Below are 19378 nucleotides of genomic sequence, written 5' to 3'. Positions count from 1 at the left end.
GAGTTGAGTATACATTTTTTAAATGGGTTTGTAGTATTGAACTCTCTCAGTAGCAGAATATACAGCTAGCGTGAGGAAAGGGGAAATGATGTGTCAGCCACTCATAACGTGCAACGCCGAAAGCAGGCTAGAATAATATTTTTATAACTGGCAGTCAATTTGATGATATGTAAGAGGAGGAGAAGGAAGGACAAATGTTCAGAGATATGGCAAGTTTTCACACATCAGTATAAAAGCTGATTTATTTCAAATGTAATATATAAATAAACATATAAATAGTTGTAGCACCACATTAAAGCTTTTTATCTTTTAAATCACACCTACTTTTCTTCATTTTCCCCTTCTCTCAGTTCATTAACACCGGCCAACGTGTGAATCGTTTCAGTGGCAGAGGTGCGTGCCTCCATTAAAATACTGACTGAAACAAACCCCTGAACGAAGGAAAAGAGCACAGTGCGTCTTTATCAGAAGTTTTTCTCCTAAATTAATCTCACAAATACCATTAAACAGAAGAACCAGGGGGGATTCATTTTGCTTCCCAGCATTTACACATATCCAGCTGCACTTTGTGTTCTGCGGTGGCATTTGTATATTTGTTGGCAGCGCTTATCTGTACTTTTCCGTTCAGCTTCAACTTGTTCTTTAAGCCCACCCGAGAGTCTACGAAGTGAACAGACATGTATGAAAACAGATATGGCACTTAAAAGATGGATGAGCTAAACAAAACACAGCTACAAAAACAACCTCAAATGACATTTCAGGGGAACTGAAAGCACTTATTCCTTGTTTTCTTGTTGTCATGTATGTAGTCGAGGGAGAGTCCAGTCCAGACATGTTAGTGAATCACTTTGCTGCAGATTTTCTTAGTTGTACAGCAAAAAAACAACAACAAAGCATTAAAATAAGATAAAAACAGTTTGCTTTTTTTGGATTCCTGCTATGAAAATTTCCACCCACAACACACACCACCGTAAAACAACTAGTGTAAAATAAAGTTGAGTGAACTTTCCCCGTACATACTGGACGTAGTTTGTACCTTACTAGCACAATTCAGGTTGGCTTTGACCCGGTCCATGAATTCCCCCATAATATGTGTGAATACCAAAAAAAAAAAAAAAGTCTAAATAGCTTTTAACACATTAAAAAAAAAACAAAAAACAAAAAAAACATGATTAACCTTTAATTAATGTGTCAGAGGAAGAGAGTGTGTATTGCTTCTTCACTTCAGCATCAAGCCAGATATTTATCCTCACATGTTTACTGTACCATCCATCACGTCTTTCGACTGATGTTTCAGCTAAAGAGACCAGACTAAAAACTCGGGTCTGTGTTCAAGCAGAGGATGGAGGTTGGGGGAATGTTTACTATGTAGGTGTGTGTGTGATGGTGTGTGTGTGTGATAAGGCAAGTATGATCAGGATTATGTCCTCCAATGTTTTTAACTTAAGTGTGGGATTGTTTTATATTTATTCATAATTTGTGTTCATTATATAAAGCACTTTGAGCTGCTTTTGTATAAATGTGCTGTATAAATAAACTTTGATTGGTGGATTTATATTTTTTGGGTTTTTGGATACAAAACAAGCTAATCTAAACCCAACAAAGCTGAAGCTATATGTACAGTTGATTATATAAAACATTTTCTGCAAACAATAAAATAAACAAAACAAAACTGCAAACATTAAGTCGGTGTTTTAAAGCCACTGTTGTTGACTTTAGACACACATAAATCTCACCAGTATTACCAGTACAACATCCCGCTTGCTCAAAAGTTTGTGTTTTGGTCTCAAATGGAGACCTCAGAGCCCAGCAAGATGGATTCTCTCATGATTTTGACCTTCACAAAGTAAACAGAAAGCAGAAGAAACAAGAGTTCTTTCCTTTTTTTCAGTAAAAGCTGTGTTCTCCGACTGTTTACTCGTTGCTATGCATTTCTGTTGCTATGGAAAACCGTCACTTTACTGTAACAGTGAGTTTTACATTTAGATAGAGTGTGATTTTATAAAAACTCACACGATTCAAAATACTGTAACTCATATCAGCTCGATCAGCCAGGGTAGAAGAAAAAAAAAAAAAAAAAGGATCTCTGATCAACAAACACAAAGAACCGGATCCTCTCATGTATTATGCACGCTGCACATGTACGAAGATTCACATGAGATTTCATGAATGTTTAAAGTTGAACGCTCCAATGGGATTCTTCAAAAACACTTCTTTGAAAATTTAAATGATTTCATGTCATGTTTTTCCAAGTAACCCCTGCTGTTTGCATGGAGAAAAAGACAAATCTTGCAGCAGACCCCCTCATGTTTCTCTGTTACAGCCCCCTTCAGTCTGCTTGTGTTTCACTCATCTATGGTACATGCAAGCAGTTTTATGTCCTGGTATGTGGGAAAAAAACATGTTTGTGTGTGTGTGTGTGTGTGTGTGTGTCTGCGTGTATCAGTATGGCGCAAAGTTCTGTGAAGCTAAGTGCAACAAAGACTCCTTCGAAGCAAATCTCTTTGACGCTGCTTTGAAGTTCTGTTGCTTCGCCATTCTTCTACTTCTGAAAAATGCACTAACACCCGCATCAAGTAAGCAGGAAGAAAAAGGCTTGAATATCTCCCCACAAAGACAGCAGATGTTACATATTGTTAGGTGTGTAGAAAAACATCTTTGAAATTACTGCCAGACTGCTATTTACTAGTATTTGTAGTTTCGTCTATCATGCAACAATATCATGACGCAAAAGAGTTCAAACATAGTTATTTCACATATATTACAAATCACACATATCACACACATCACATATATATATATATATATATATATATATATATATATATATGTATGGAGAGCAACAGAGAGAACAACTGTGAATAAATAAATACATAATAAATAAATAATAAATAAATACAGAAAAGAACTTCACAATTTGTCAGTAAAATAAAAAGAAATACTTAGAGGTGAATAGTCCTAAGATTAATAATGATGATAGTAAATAAAAAAAAGTGATTAAAGTTGCACGTCCAAAGAATGACCACAGATGACACTGATCCACTACAAATTTTCACTAATCTAAAGGTGTCCACTGTAATCATCCAAGAAATCCATCAATAAATGCCAGAGAAGAACTTTGGCTGCGTTCAAACAACTGTCAGTCAAACAATCATTAATGGCTTCACTGTTCTAAACCTAACTTATCAGTTCTCTGGCAAAAACAATGGCCACCTGGATTCATTTTCCACAAAAGTGGCTGCAGAACTGGGAAAATCATCTTCTGAATAAATGGCCTGCAGCTGCCACCACTTTTCCTTTCCAAACATACCTGTTTGTTCATCAAGGGGGGGGGGGGGGGGGGGGGGGGGGGCGAGATCTATGTGAAAATTGCGGCAAATATTCCACATCCAGGTTTAAGTGAAAAACAAATATATGTAAAGAGAACAGACAAAATTTTTGGACTGTTTCAAAAATTAAAGTTTGTAAATGCCCAACCAGAAACTACTCAGCATAATTCAAATTTTTCTTTCTTTTTTCTTTTTATTCACACATGTTTTGACTCACTTAGTGCTGCTTAAAAGTGTAGAGTGAGACATCTTGACTGGTAAATTATAAAACTTTGATGTTGGAAGTATTTATTTCCTTAGCATTTCTGAAGCTCCCAGCTATTCTACCATAAGCATACATAATCTTAATGAGTGTCATAAACCCACTTAAGGATGGTGTGACAAACAGCAGCATAATTTAGGCAGTGCAAAGAATGGCTTTTTCTCTCGGTTTATTTTATGCACTCTGCTGAGGCTGTGACAAATTTGATTCAACTGGACCCAACGTGTCTGATGGTGTCTGATGTCTGATGGTGAAACCTGCTTCTATACAACAGGTGTCCTCAACACTTCCTGTATGTCAAATTCCAGTCCACATGTTGATGAGACTGCTTGGGGCTTCAGGAAATCACATAATAATTCATGAATCACCATAAGAGTAGACTCAGCAGCTGGCTTTAAACTAAATGCCATGCTGCATTTAAGTGACAATTTGCAGATCCTGCACTTTTTTGACATTTTACATGACTTTGTTTTCAAACCTGAAGGAGTAAAATGAGACTCCTGCTGCACTGAAGTATACTTTCAGTAGGGGTTGTTTTTCTGAGGTAATATGTTCAGTTCTCAAAACACTGTAAGCATTTCTCAAACTGACAAACAGCTTTACTTTCAGAGCTAAATCATAACTCAGAGAGAAACTGGTGCCTGCTGGTTTCATGGCAACAAAATCTTGATGTTTTGAAAAAAAGGCCTGTTTTCGTTCTATATGTCTGATCAAGTGTTTGTTATTGTGCTGACTGACTACAGAAGTAATTTGATCACATCCTTAAATACGACATGTAACTGTGTCCGCTCAATAATCGCTACACCTGGCAGGAGGGAAGTATGACTCAGCATTTCCACACCAGAGCAAGGCTTTTTCTCCATTAACAAGACACAATTTTCTTCTAAAGAGGCATGACGGGGGGTGGTGGTGGGGGGTAGGGGGTAAATGGTATAATTAACAGATGCACTTTTATCCCTCTTCTTCATTTTTAGGTACATATGGTGAATACAGCAAACACTACTTTTCAACCATGGTTGTCACTTCTTGATGGATTTAATATAATAATACAACAGGAATTAAAACTACTTGGTTAAGGGTTAAAACATATCAGAAAAGCCATAAAAAACATTATTTGTGCAATGCCTTCATTACCAGAGATGCGCTTAACACATGCAGTATCATGATACACACACACACTAACACTAAGAAAAGCCACACTGTGGCATTCGGTCCACTGGATATGACAGCAGAGTAGATCAGTCTTCTACTCAGTGTTTGTCACTTTATAAAGTTTGTGAAATCAAGCTGCTGGTATGATTTTAAGCTTTGCACACTAACAATCATGTTGTCTGTGTCACTTCATACAGATTCAACCCGTAGAAAGGGCCTAAGTAGAATTTGGGGTGGTTGGGTTCTATGTGAGTAAAGGTATCTACCACAACAGCTTGCCTGTTACTGTACTGTCTAAGCTCGCCTTACACATTAAGAAGTGTAAAAAAATTACACCAGACAACCATCTACAATAAATAAAACTATAATGAAACTATATATATATATATATATATATATATATATATATATATATATATATATATATATATATATATATATATATATATATATACATATATATATATGGGCAAGCAGATGACAACACTGGACACAAGAGGCTAAAAAGGTACTGTTGGAACGTTACTATTCAAGTAACCCTAGTGAGCGGGGCTATATGAAGAGGCTGTGGGACATATGGATACTTAAATACCCACAGTCCACAATGACACAGAAACACCTAGTAGCATAATGTTCCAACATATGCAAATGGAAGCTGCTATCACAGTTGGAGATTGAAGAGATACAACACACTAATATTGAAAGGGGGGCCACATTGGGGGGGTGTTAGGTATGGGGGAGATAACATCAGCTCCCCCATTGACATTGAGATATAGAGATAAGTGAGGGAATGATCAGCCTAAGAGACAGCATCATAGCTAAGATGAGAGTGAGCCACCCTCGGCACCCACTGACAAGAATTTGTTATGTACCACCAGAAAGATTTCTAACTGAGGTGAATGCAGCAATAAGTACAATCGCTACCGCTATCATCACTGAAACCAATGAGCTGATATACAGTACAGCAACAGTGGTCCTAGAGAAGCTTGGCTGACATAACATCAAGAAGGAGGCATCATGGAAGAGGAGGTTAGAAACCAAGATCAAGGTATGAAAAACTGGTCAGTGCCTAGCCCTGATATGATCCATGCCTACTGGCTAAAAAGGCTGACTTCACTGCATGAATGCCTGAGGGATGGGACTCACCCTGAATGACTGACCAAGGGATGAACAGTGATACTGAAAGACCCCCAAAAGGGATCAGTCCCATCCAACTACCGGCCAATAACCTGCCTCTCCACAACATGGAAGCTCCTGTCAGGCATCATAGGGGCTAAGGTAAGTGGACACTTGGATCAATACATGGCGGATACACACAAAGGCATTGGCAAAGGAACCAGAGGAGCCAAACACCTGCTGCTGGTTGATGGAACAGTTGTCAGAGACTGCAAAACCAGACAGACAATCCTGCGCACTGCCTGAATTGACTACTGGAAAGCCTACGACTCAATGTCACACACACGGGTTCTGGAATGTCTAAAGCTGTACAAGATCAATGGCAGCATAAGAACCTTCATTGCAAACTCAATGAGGCTGTGCCAGACCACCCTAGAGGCCAACTTCAAGCCAACTGCACAAGTCTCCATCAAATGTGGCATATATCAAGGAGATGCCCTGTCCTGCCCTGTAGTGGACTGCCCTGCAGTGGACTGGCAAGCTGTCCAGGGTGTACCTTGCCTCTGCCTAAAAGACTGCTGAAATTGACTCCAGCTACCCTGCAACCCTCCATTGGATTAAGCAGTTAGGATAATGAATGAATGAATATCCTGTTCCTGCTGCTGTTCTGTATAGGCCTGAACCCCCTCAGCCAACCAATCAAGAAGACTGGCTATGGATACCAACTCAGAAATGGGGCCACCATCAGCCACCTCCTGTACGTGGATGACACCAAGAGAAGTTGTGTATGCTAAGAGTGAGCCAGACATTGACTCACTGATCCACACCACCAGGATCTACAGCAGGGACATCAGAATGTCATTCGGACTCAAGAAATGTGGGCGAATGATAACAAAGACAGCGAAGGGAATCCATACGGAGGGCATTGCACTCTGGGAGGGCAGGATAACAGATGTGGAGGAAAGCTACAAGTACATGGGCATACCACAGGCGAATAGCAACCATAAAGAAGCCACAATGAAAGCTACCACAGCTATATACCTGCAATGAGTGAGGCAAGTACTGAGGAGTCAGCTCCGGGCAATTAACAGCTTCACCCTTCCTGTGATCAGATACCCTGCTGGGATAATAAGCTGGCCAAAGGAGGAAGCTCAGACCACGGATGTCAAAACACGGAAGCCGCTGACCATGCATGGAGGGTTCCACCCCAAGTCCAGCGTCCAGTCACTAAACACTAAGCACAAAAAACGAGGATGGGTATAGTGAGCATCAAGGCCACTATTCAAGATGGAACATCCAAGCTCCACGAATACATCAGCAAGAGGGCACCAAGGGATGAAACACTTGAATGTCTCAGACAATGGAGTCTGGAGGAACACGTGATGGAAGAACCATCACGGGAGGAATAGCCCCTGCATGGAATGTACCACCGCCAAATCACCGAAGTGGCTGATATAAACAAGTCCTATCAATGGCTGGAGAGGCCTGGACTGAAGGACAGCACAGAGGCATTAATCATGGCACCAAAGATGCAGGCTCTGAACACTAGAGCAATCGAGGCCCAGATCTACCATACCAGGCAGGATTCCAGGTGCAGACTATGCGAAGGAGCCCTGAAACAATCCAACACCTCACAGCAGGGTGCAAGATACTGACAGGCAAAGAATACATGGAGTGCCATAACCAAGCAGCTGGCATAGTGTACAGGAACATCTGTGCAGAATATGGACTGGAGACCCCCAAGTCCCAGTGGGAAACTCCTCCTAAGGTGGTGGAGAATGAGAGGGCTAAGTCCTCTGGGACTTCTAGATCCAGACAGATAAAATGGTGGGGGCCAACTAACTAGACATAGTGATCATGGATAGGCAGCAGAGGAAAGCTGTAGCAGGGGTCACCAACTCCAGTCCTCGAGGGCTACCAATGCCGGTTTTAGTGTTTCCCTGGTACAACACATTTGATCCAAGTGAAAAGGTTCTCCACGAACTTGTTGTCATCTTCTGCACCTGCCTGTTAATGAGCCATTGGTTTGGGTAGGTGTGTTGTACCTGGAAAACACTAAAACCTGCAGGATGGTAGCCCTTCAGGACCGGAGTTGGTGACCCCTGAGCTGTAGTGATTGATATGTCCATCCCCAATGATGGAAATATCAGGAAAAATGAGCATGAGAAACTGGAGAAGTACCAAGGCTTTAAGGAAGAACTGGAGAAGGCCTGAAGGGTGAAAGCAACAGTAGTAGAGTGATCGGAGTACTGGGGTCATGTCCTTCACACTGGAGAAATGGCTTCAACAGATACCTGGTGAAACATCAGACATCTCTGTCCAGAAGAATGCAGTCCTAGGAACAGCTAAGAGAATGCGTAGAACGCTCAAGCTCCCAGGACTCTGGTAGAGAACCCGGGCTTGAGAGATTAACAGCCACCTGCCCTACCCTGGGGAGATGGGAGGGGATAGGTGAGTGAGGAGGAGTTTATATATATATATATATATATATATATATATATATATATATATATATATATATATATATATATATATATATATATATATAATATATATATATAAGCTTTCTAAGGGTCCAATTACCCTTTTAGTCTCTTGGCAACCAGTACAAACGACACTATAAGAAAATTGATTCAACAGTCCTGATTTTCAGATATTACCATATATTACAATGAAATGTTTTTTACCAAAAGGGCCCAAACACACACTCTCATTTACACTCACTCCTCTATTCATGAGTAACGAGATGCGGGGTAGCGAAGAGCTGGACAAGGCCTAGCAGCTCCAGCTGTAGAGCCTCCATTATGAAGCACATGCAGTCCTTTGCAATCATTCACATTGTTCACCGAGCTACAGTTCTTTTTCATTTCCACAGACACATGTGGAGAAACAACGTAGTTAGCCGGGACTTGCTGTAAGAGATGTTTTTTACAATTTTATACTCAGCTTTCCACCAAGCTTATCATTCTGTCTTCCATCTCGGAATGGGCATCATATCAGTGCTTTGATATCTGACAGTCAAAATATTAGATTTGATCCTTTACTGAGTATCGCAATATATCTCAAAACATGTTATTTCTGCCAGTGTTAGTCAACGAAATTGTGTGTGAAGCTCAGCAACAGTGTATTCCTTCTGCATCACATGTATGTCATTTTGATGCTGCAACTATTAGTGATGATGAGGTTTTTTGTTTTTGTTTAGATATTTTACAGGGTTAATGTAGTTTATTGCATATTATGTTTTATTAATAACATTGTCTATTTTTTTTATTTTCTGTTTAGTAAATATTAATAATCTTATATGAATCTTTAGTTAAATTATTTGTTCTTAATTCTGTTTAATGTTGCCATTAGTATAATCTATTATTGTTTTAAAAGCATTTCTTTCAAGTACTGATAAACTTGGTTTTTATTTATATTCATTGTTGCCTTTGTAATAAACATATAAAATGCAGTGTAAAATCTTGATGTTCCTTTAAGGGGCAAGAAGTACTGATACTGGTATCGGTAAAATCGATAAAATCATGGTATTGTATCTACAGGAAAAATGTTGGAAATGCCCATCCTTACTCCTCCCTTCTCCTTCTGCTTCTCCTTCTGCCTCCCCCTTTCTTACTACCAATCAACCTAGTTGATACTGCACTGGACACTTGCTTCTGGCCAGAAGAACCCAGACATAAGCCAACACAACACTTCAGGGGCCTTTTTTTGCATTCTTACACATCCACTACACTGCATTACTGCAAAATGGCACACTTTACTCACTTTACTTCATTGCACACAAAGCATAAATGAATCAATTAAATATTGTTTTTTTTTCTATCTTGTTTAAATGTGTGCAATGAATGACATGACTTATATTTGACATCAAGCAACACAGGTGGAATAAACCTGCTTAGCAGAGGTCTGTGCTCTAAGAGTGCTTTTCTAGCTCCCCTGTTTTTCCGGATGGCTAAATGTTGCAAACAAATAAAAAAAAGTTAACAAACAAAAGTTCAACATCATGACTGTATAGTCTGACTTATTCTTTACCTTTATATAGCACTGCTTTGTTGGCTTTTGAGCTCACATTCCACCGGTGATGCAGATTTATCCGGTGTAAGACGAGAAGAGTTCGAAGGACATAAACACACACAGAGAAAGAGAAAGTATGTGTAAGACACGGAGAACGAGATCGAGAAATGGGAAGAGGTGTAATACCAAAGCTGTCTCTTTCAGCTCTGAGGGTCATGTCAGTCTGATATCATTATCCAGCACTTAGTCCTGGAACAAACAGCCACTGGCCTCCTTCCCTCCATCCATTGCTCCATCCCTCTTTCCGTCCATCCCTTCCTAACAACTAGCAGTGCTCATGTCCTAACAACTCGCTTGGCTCACTTACTGTCTAATGACTGCCACTCCTTATAGCATGTGCTTCAAATCCCATTTATCTCCACTATTGTAGACTCACATTCAGACCATTCTGTTTCTAATGCCCTGGGAGAGGGCATTAGAAATAGAAACTGGGGAGGCACATTGGGTGGAGAGAGAGAGAGAGAAAGAGAGAGCCCCAAATGGGGAGGGCCTGAGTGAATATGTGGGAGGGTTGGTGAAGGAAATATCAGATATGAAAGAACTTGGTAATGAAGCTTTCAGGTGTTTCCATCAATCTCGACCTCAAAATAATCATGCTCGTTTCCTCTCTTTCCTCTCTCGCTTTATTTTATGCCAGTCTCAAGTGGATATGATTTCCCTCTTCTCCACTTTGATGTCATCCACTTGCATCCTCTTCCTTCCCTCTGTCCTACTTCCCTCTCTTGTCTTTTGTCCAGAGTGTTAATGTGTTAGATGGAGGTCTTTCACCCGGCAAGCACCATTACAGTCATTTCCTCTGTAATGTGAATGACGGCGATCCATTATTTATCTCAGACTTGCTCATTACTCCCCAGTCCATTGCATACCCTCCCAGACAAGCCTCTCACAGCCACTCCAGACATTACTTTATTAAGAGGGTGAGGCTTTCATCAACAATGCCATATTAATGCAGGTGTGGTGTATGCAATGGTTAAGCTCATCATGATGGAAGAGCAAACTAGATTTTACTGCTGTGCTGAGAAGAACTGGACAGAATCGGTATATTATGACTGTAAGTTGTTTCAGACAGTTCCACTCTAGTTGTTTTTAGCTAAAAACTCATCCCTCTTTGTCAAAATTATTCATTTATTAGGTTTTCCCTTAAAATTGGGTGGAATCTGCACTTAGTTCAAATTATTATTATGATTTTAATATGCATATTGAACTATTTTACAGTACATTCTTACATAGTCTTTCATTTTTAAACACAGTAATACGTAAGAATATACTGTAAAATACTTCAGTTTCTATCAATATGCTAACCAGGTCCCACCCCTCTCCACCCAGCAGCTGGCACTGCCTGCTACGTAATGCAAAGTCTGTGACTAATGTATGCTTGAACAAGAGAATGACTTAAAGGAAAAAGAAACTTGATGATGCAGTTTTCCATATTATTCGAAAATGTGTTGCTCCTGCACATATCGTTCATCCGCTTAACTGACGAGACAGCAGGGTGTGGTCTTGACGTTAATCAAGGTTTTGGTTGGACAGACTGCAACCTCCCTGCATCCCTGAATTAGATAAACTTGTATGGAAAATTTAAAAAATGAATGATGATTTGTGGGGGAAAAAAAATAAGGTACTGTAACAGTCATAGTGAAAAATGATAAGTGTTTGTTGGTAGCAGAAAACTGTTCTTCAATAAAAGATGCACCTGCAGGCTGAGCCAATGCTGCCAAACAATGTAATGACGCCATATTTCCAGCAGCTCGTTAATAAAAGCCTTGAAACCTCAGAATTTTTTAGCATTAAATGTGAAATTGCAACTGAATATTTTTAACATAAAGTAATGCTGTAATATAAAACTTAAATTTATTGGTGGCAATCCTGTAATTCGATTTTTAGTAGCTTTTTAGAGGCTGAGCTGTTCAGACTAGAGCTGACTGGATAAAGGCCATTCCCACTCGTGCAGTTTTTCTTGTTTAAATAGTTTAAGCAACATCAGACTTCATAGACAGTGAATTGTTATTTATATCAATTAATTAGTGGCAAACCTCACCTGAATGAAATATATAAAACAGGTTTGTGGCAGTTAAAGCTGGGGTCGGTAATGTTGGGGAGCTAGCAAGATCTGAAAGTGGCACCCTGTCTTGGCTCCTCCCTCTCTGGTTTTGCTCCTTGCGTGATTCATGGCTTTTTTCTTACCTCTGCCAAGGAGGTTATGTTTTTACTGGCGTTTATCTGTTTGTGTTCAAGATAACTAAAAAAGTTATGGATGGATTTTAATGAAATTTTCAGGAGTTGTTGGAAATATAAAAAGGAAAAACTGATTTAATTTTGGTGGTAATCCGGATCCAGACTTTTTTTTAAAGGCATTGGCGGAGGTTTGTGCTCTTCGAATGCTTTTCTAGTTGGCAGCTTTTTCCACCAATGATTTTGTCTTTTCTCGGCTGTTTAGCGGGAGGAGGTAAATAAACCGAGCCGGGTCGGGAAATCCTTCCTGCCTTTTCTCATCCATGTTTGCCTTCCGAGTTTCTTCTTCACTACTTTGTATTTTCATCCTAACACGCTGTTTTATATGCAGGGTGTGCGATGTGGGACGGGGAACAGGGGAGCTGAGAGAAGAAGGTTACGAAATATAAGAAATGAACAACTTCAATCCGGCCCGAACGTTGTGCTTGGTCAGAGTTTTTACAGATTTACAGTAAACTGACGGGTCTGACTATATTTCTTATTGTTCATGATTACAAAATGTAAAGACTACTATCAGGACGAGGAAACACTTCACCCAGAGTAAGAAAAAATGTCTCTGAACAAGATTACCTACCCCAGCTTTAAATCCCATGTACTTTTTATTGCCACACAAGGATGACTCAAAATTCCTTAAACTTGCTTTGGTCATACTCTGACAGCACTGATTAAGACAAATTGGATTCTTTAAGAAGAAATCTTCCAGAATCTGATTTTGTTCTGTAATGGACATGAATACAACATGTCGGGTTAAGTAAAACACACTGAGTAGTTTCTCTCTCTTACTTTTGGCCCTTTGTTTTACCCAGCTTGTGCTTCTTGTGGTAAAAAAAAAAAAAAAAATTGCACAATTTTCTCTGAAATATTGTTGCTAATATCTAAAGCCTCTGTGGTTTTGCACCATGCAGTGGTTTTCCTCAGATGGACTGTAGTTCGGATTTTAACCAAAAAGCTCAGAATGCGTTCACCACATCTCCTGGTAGTTCTCCTCTTGTCATTTCATTTTATGTCAACACTTGCTGAGTCACTTGCAGCTCCCACACACTCAGCACTCTGTTTGTCCTGCCTTGGCAGTTCAATCTGTGGGGCCATCTGTGATTGTTTGACGGGTTACTGGGGGCAGAAGCCAACCTCTTGGGGCTACCACTGTACCCAGTGTAAATCCAGATAAACCCTATCTCAACCAAATCTTTGTTTTGAAGCTGTTAACAGACTGTAGATGTGCTTTGAGCAAAACAGTGTTTTTGTTGTTTTCTTCTTTTTTTATTTTAACAAGGGGAAAAATAAGGTGACAGACTGACTGAATGTACTGTAAACACTTCTTTTCTCATCAGTTTAAATGCGTGATACTTTTAAAGAAGCATATTAACAGTATTACAGCCAAAATCCTTTGTTGACACTATTTGAGCTAATTCTGATGCTAGCTGACATTTGCATAGGTTTTTAAGGCCCCTGTGAAATGGCGTCATATTTACAGTCAATTGTTTCATGCCGATCATTGTTTGGATGAAACTACATTAAAAACACTAACAAAAGCATAATTCAACTCCAAATAATAGCTGGGTTTTGGTTGGAGTTTGGTAAATTTTGCTCTGTAAATGGAAGTTTCACCATCATTAAACCAGATTGTCCATGTTTGGTCAGTAATACGCTCCCTGAACTTAAACATATCCAAATCAGAGTTTTAAAACAAGAATTGTGACAGGGCGAGCACATACTTTTATAAGTTCTGCATTTCATGCAGAGCAAATCATCATTTTGAAACATTTTTCTTCTGATTAATTCAACATACCACTTAAATTCAAGTGAGTCAAAACACATTCCATGAATTTTGATTTGTTTTTTGTTTTTTTACTTTGATACAGCTTTACATTTCTTTTGATCTCAACAGTAGCTGCTACGCTAAGTTATGTAGCTGCTACACATAAAGAGAAAAAAATATATCTGTTTCAAAGAGTCGCTCTGCCAGTAAACAAAGCCAACATGTTTATCTGCCGAAAGGGATTCATGCAATATTTCCATTGATAGAGTGGTGGGAAAATGGAAGCAGAAAAATGGATGTCATGAGAAAATCCAAAGCGCAAACGAGAACAGATACTAAGGGAAAAAAAGCGGCATTGGTGTGATATAATTAAAAACCCTCAGTTGAAGCCACATCTGATGAAAGCTTTTTTCTGTGCTGAACATAGACAAATGTACTGCAAATCAAGATAGTTCAGAGACATTTTCATTAATCTCAGACTTTATCCAAGCTTTACGACTGGTGCTTAATAAAGTCCCACATACACAGAATGTCCTTTGCCATAACTGGTAATGATTGTAGGATGTTAATGTCGTCCGAAACTAATGAATCTGCAGCACACACATGACCTCTTTTGGCACTGAGCTGCATTGCAGTGTTAACTCTCCATAAACTGGACATCTGCATTTTTCAGTGCTGAGATCCATTCTTTAGGGCTTATTTTTAACCTAATGCCACCCCCCTCCTTCCACCCTCTCTCCCTGTCTTTCTCACAAAGCTGCATTCAAACCTCCTCCGCCTCCATCACAAACCTCCCATTTTTCCCCCGCTGCCTGTGGCATCAAGTGCAGTTGGAGACTTGAGGGATCCAGTAAGGAAGCCTTCCACTCTGCTGTCAGACAGGCTTCAGTCACAGTCTCTACCCCTGTCTGGTGCAGAGGTATACACACTTGGCAAATTAATCCTTGTGCCCTGCCTGCCACACATAGCGCTCATGTCAAAAGTAGTATGCTGTGTAGAGAGTGGTGTGACATTTTCGAAAGACGGACACACAGTGAGAAACCATTACGCTCAGAAACAACACGTAGGGATAAAGCGAAGGCGAGCGGCAGACCTAATGAATGGAGAGAACAGGAGAAAGAGAGGATAAAACAGGCAGGCTAATGAAGGGTAAATGAAGGGACACAAATAAAGCAGCTAATGAGACAGATGCATCAACCTGCTGTGACCTTTTCCTCTTTATCTAATCATGCATGCCTTATTATGGTCTTTTTATTCACTGTTTACCATTAATAATAGTTGTTACTGTCTCTTAGGCCCCCATGCAGCACTCACACAGATTACGGCTTCAAATCAAACCCATTTGTTTTACTAACTCCAATTTGTTTCACTTAGACTTTCATCTATCGATTGCATTCATCTCTGCTCAAATATTCTTCCTCTGCAGCTCCAAGGACTTGTGTTGTTGGTCCTCATCAAATAGATATAGAATCCTTGCCTGTGAGCTTGTTTAAAGTACGATGGAAGGAGATGCAGAAGGTGAGGCTTGGTGATTCATTCAAGTCATGCAACGTAGAAATCCTTGGGTGCATCTGACCTGAGGATCATCTCAGGTCTTGCATCAAATCTCACTGCGCCTCAGCAGTCAATACTTGTCCTGCATGAAGGCTGCATGCCAGCATCTCTTGCTGCTGTCGTGCGGGTGAGATCAGAGGAAGCAAATGCCCTTTTCATTTGCCAGGTGTCAGAAAAGACTTTTTTTTTTCTCCCTCTCACACTGCTGATGAATGTCACATCCATCTGAATCAACTGCTAAGTGTGTCTTGGAACTAACGCTTGACATTGGATTGCACCTCAACATGAGTGAAAATTACTTTTGCATGTGCTTCTTCATGATACTTGGTAAACAAAAATAAAATAAAATAAAAAAGTTAATGTGACATTTTTCTTTTGTTTTTTTTGTCTCACTCATCTGTGGAGATTTCACCAGATGTTGCATTGCATCTGGCACTGTGCTATCAGGTGCTTCAAATTGACCATACTCGATTTAATTGCTTGGTTACTTTGTTATCTTCATCCAAATGCAGTTTCTGAAATCATTTTACAAGCTAACTGGATCAAGTCACCATATGCCTCGGTGTGTTTTCACCAGCATAGAATGAATGGAGCTCTTAAACAACAACTGCTGCTGCTCTTCCCCCTCGAGAACCTGGGATGAGGCGGGAAACATGGTGCTGTTTTTACAGCATAATGCTTCCCCATCAAAGATGGAGGAGCTCAACCAAATGACTAATGGCAATTTTACACAGAAGCACAGTTATTTGTGTCAGGGAAGATAAAAAAAAGCTGGGTGAAATGGATTGAAAGAATATGTTTCTGGTGTGTCTCTTTGAAGGTTCTCAAAGAAAACAAGCCCCCCTGAGAACCATTTCAACGGTCCACACTGGAAAATGAAATTTAATACTGGGTTGTTTGATCTTTAAACAATGTCTGTGCGTTCTCGGGAGAAGTCTCAGCACCAATCACTGCTCTGATTGTACCACTCTGGATCGCAGAGAAGCCAACAAATAAACAGCCTTTTGAACCAATAATTCCTTTGAGACTTTTTAACGAGTAAAAGATAAAAGAAAGGTTACATAAGACCTCAGTCATTTAATCCTGAGAATAAGCTGTGCTGTGGTTGAAAACTGTGTATAGGGATTCAGCAAACCATCGACAAAAGGCATAAAGATGTGGAATATTTCTTTTGTTTAAAAAGCAGCAAGCATGTTTACAATTCTAACTGTTTATCTTTACCAAAAAACCCAGAAGATGATAGACTGTGTTGATTTATAGTAAAGTTACAAGCTTAATATTGTCTATTCCACTTGGAAGTTTAAGGGTTTCTTTGTGATCAAACTTATTTTTCAAGCAGTTGTAATTTTATTCGGACCTGGTGGTCTCTGCAGGAGACAAACGCTTGATCAAGGAAGCTATAGAAATCAGGAGGTGAGCCAAGGACTCCATCAGCTGGGATGAGGGGGCATTCATTCTGTCCCACACATTGGGATCTCTTTTGCAAAGACCACCAGGCGGCAAGAGGCGTGGCAAGTTGGGCAATAATTCGGTGAAATTGCGAGACTAGTGCCTCCAGGATACCACCAGCTGATAGACAGAGATGAGAGACTGTACTGTCAGTCAAAACATGTCAAGCTAAAAATTACAGCTCCTTACAAAGTATTTGTCCAATCAAAAATAAACCTTTTCACCTTCTTTTCTTTTATAATACTTGAAGTGAGAAAGTCCTTAAAGATATAATTCTTCCCCAGACTCATAAAGCTTAAATCCAGCAAAGAAGAGCTGGTCCCTCACTCTGGCAATTTGCCTTTTTATCCTTCATATTTTCTATTTTCCCAGTTCCCAGTCCTAATTCCTATCCTATGTCTGCCCTTAAAGTCATTATTTCCCTGTAATGATCCTTCTGAGTCAAATAGCCAAACAAAAAGATTTGAAATTCATCTGTGAGTTCTTTTAATTGCTATCTCAACACACATACACACACACACGCATAGGTTAACTAAAGGGTGATATTTGCAAAGGGCTGGAGTCAACATATCCGAACCTATTTATGTCTCTGTAGCTACTTGGTCTTGTATGAAATGTGCAGATCACTATAGGTTGAGAAAACAACAGTGTTTGGTTTGGCGCATGGGAGGAAAGTGGCTAGGCTACGGGGCTCACAGATCAAACCAATAGCCTGCAGTGATGGGAGAAAGTAGAGAAGGAAGGAATGGAGGATGAGGAGAGTTTGACAGAGGGATTTAAAGAGAAGTGCCTTTCTATAGAGCCTTCGGGACTCTCAGGTGTGAGGGAGAAAAAGGACGACTGTCTATTTCCCAATCTCATTTCCGCTGAGACCCATCTCTCCATCCACGCTATTTAGGCTGTGTGTGAGTGTGTGTGTTAGAGAGAGAGAGAGAGAGAGAGAGAAAGAGAACGAGTGAAAGATGGTATCTTCCAGCTTGCCTGGAGACATGGCACTGTGTTTCACAGCTAGATCAGCAGTAACAACCACTTCCACTAGCAGAGCTGTCACATGCTGCTGCTAACAAAGCTACAGCCCCCACAGCTAACACAGGTCACATTTAACAAGGATAGCAGCATGCATTGCACACATACTGGGCTTAATGCTTTATTTCACATCAAAACTCTGTATCTAATTTAACATAGACTCTTGGAATCTCTCAAATGCACTCGTTTGTTGCAAACAAATGACAATACGTACACATGTGTTTCTAATTAAAGCTGGTTTGTGCAGCACTTTTTCAAAGGAGCGGCAAAAATCCAAGAAGTTATCAAATATATTTAGTATTGAAATTGGTTGCACCTCTTTGGTTTCCAATCCCCCATGGCACAGTAATCCTGAACTGGCAGAAAATGAAATAGGGCATTGATGGCCAGTATGTGTAAAGAAGTGACCTGAGCAGCTCAGAGTCTCCTTAAATAAATACTTTCACCACAAAAAAACTAATAAACATGTAACTAGCTTGGTGGTAAGATGAGGGAAACTAAATACCCTTTAACAGTTTGATGAATTGCAAGCTACTAAACTTAAATACTCGTGCTCACTTAATGGATCCAAAAGTTCCCTCTTGGTATTACTTCCCTTTTCAGTCCCCAACCTGCCAACCATCCACCTCATGATATTTGCAATAATTAGTAGAGAGAAGCATGACATATTTTTCATCCTGCAACAACAGGAGACGCAATGTAATGAAATGTAAGATAAAAACAAGCAGAAGAGCGATAGAGAGGACACAAGTAGACAGCGTGTATATAGAGATAGACAGAGAGATAGGGAGAAAGACAAGGACGCGCAGGCTCATCCCGAGGGAGGTGCTGGCCTTAATTATGCTAGTGTGGCTCATCAGTCTCCAGGCTGGCCTATGGCCCTCACGTCCTTTCTCCTTGCGGACTGGGAATTATACATTGTCGCAGTGTTTGTCCATAGAATTAGTCTGACAGATTAACAGCTAAACACCCACAGATCACACCAGGAGCCAACTGGGACCCTGCCGCCTTGGGAGTGGTACCCAGACAAAGAGATGTAGAGGGAGAAAGGAGGTGGTGGGAAAGGGGTAACAAGAAAAAAATTGGGATTCATGTAGAATAAGGAATAAAGAACTTTCTTTCTTTGTTATTTCCATCTGCTACAGAGGACGGAGAAAAATAAAAAATAGTAGAAGAGAAAGGGACGCAAGGGATGAGGAAGCTGTGTGTAATGGGATAATGTAAAGGAGCGAAGAGAAGAGAGGAGAGGAAAAGCGAGGATGTCATGCAGGGATTTGCTAATTGGAACAACAGCTGCAGCGCTTTATTCCTTCGTGGCTAATTCTACTACTGGATGTAATGTTAGTGACATCTTCCACTCTGTGTCTGATTCCCAGATACACATGTTCAGAGTGGTGATAAAAACCAAAGAGAGAAGGAATTTCA

Source organism: Telmatherina bonti (assembly GCF_933228915.1).
Source record: "Telmatherina bonti genome assembly, chromosome: 12".
NCBI classification, from domain to species: Eukaryota; Metazoa; Chordata; class Actinopteri; order Atheriniformes; family Telmatherinidae; genus Telmatherina; species Telmatherina bonti.
The sequence above is the reverse complement of the archived record's forward strand: the minus strand, read 5'-3'. Positions refer to the sequence as shown.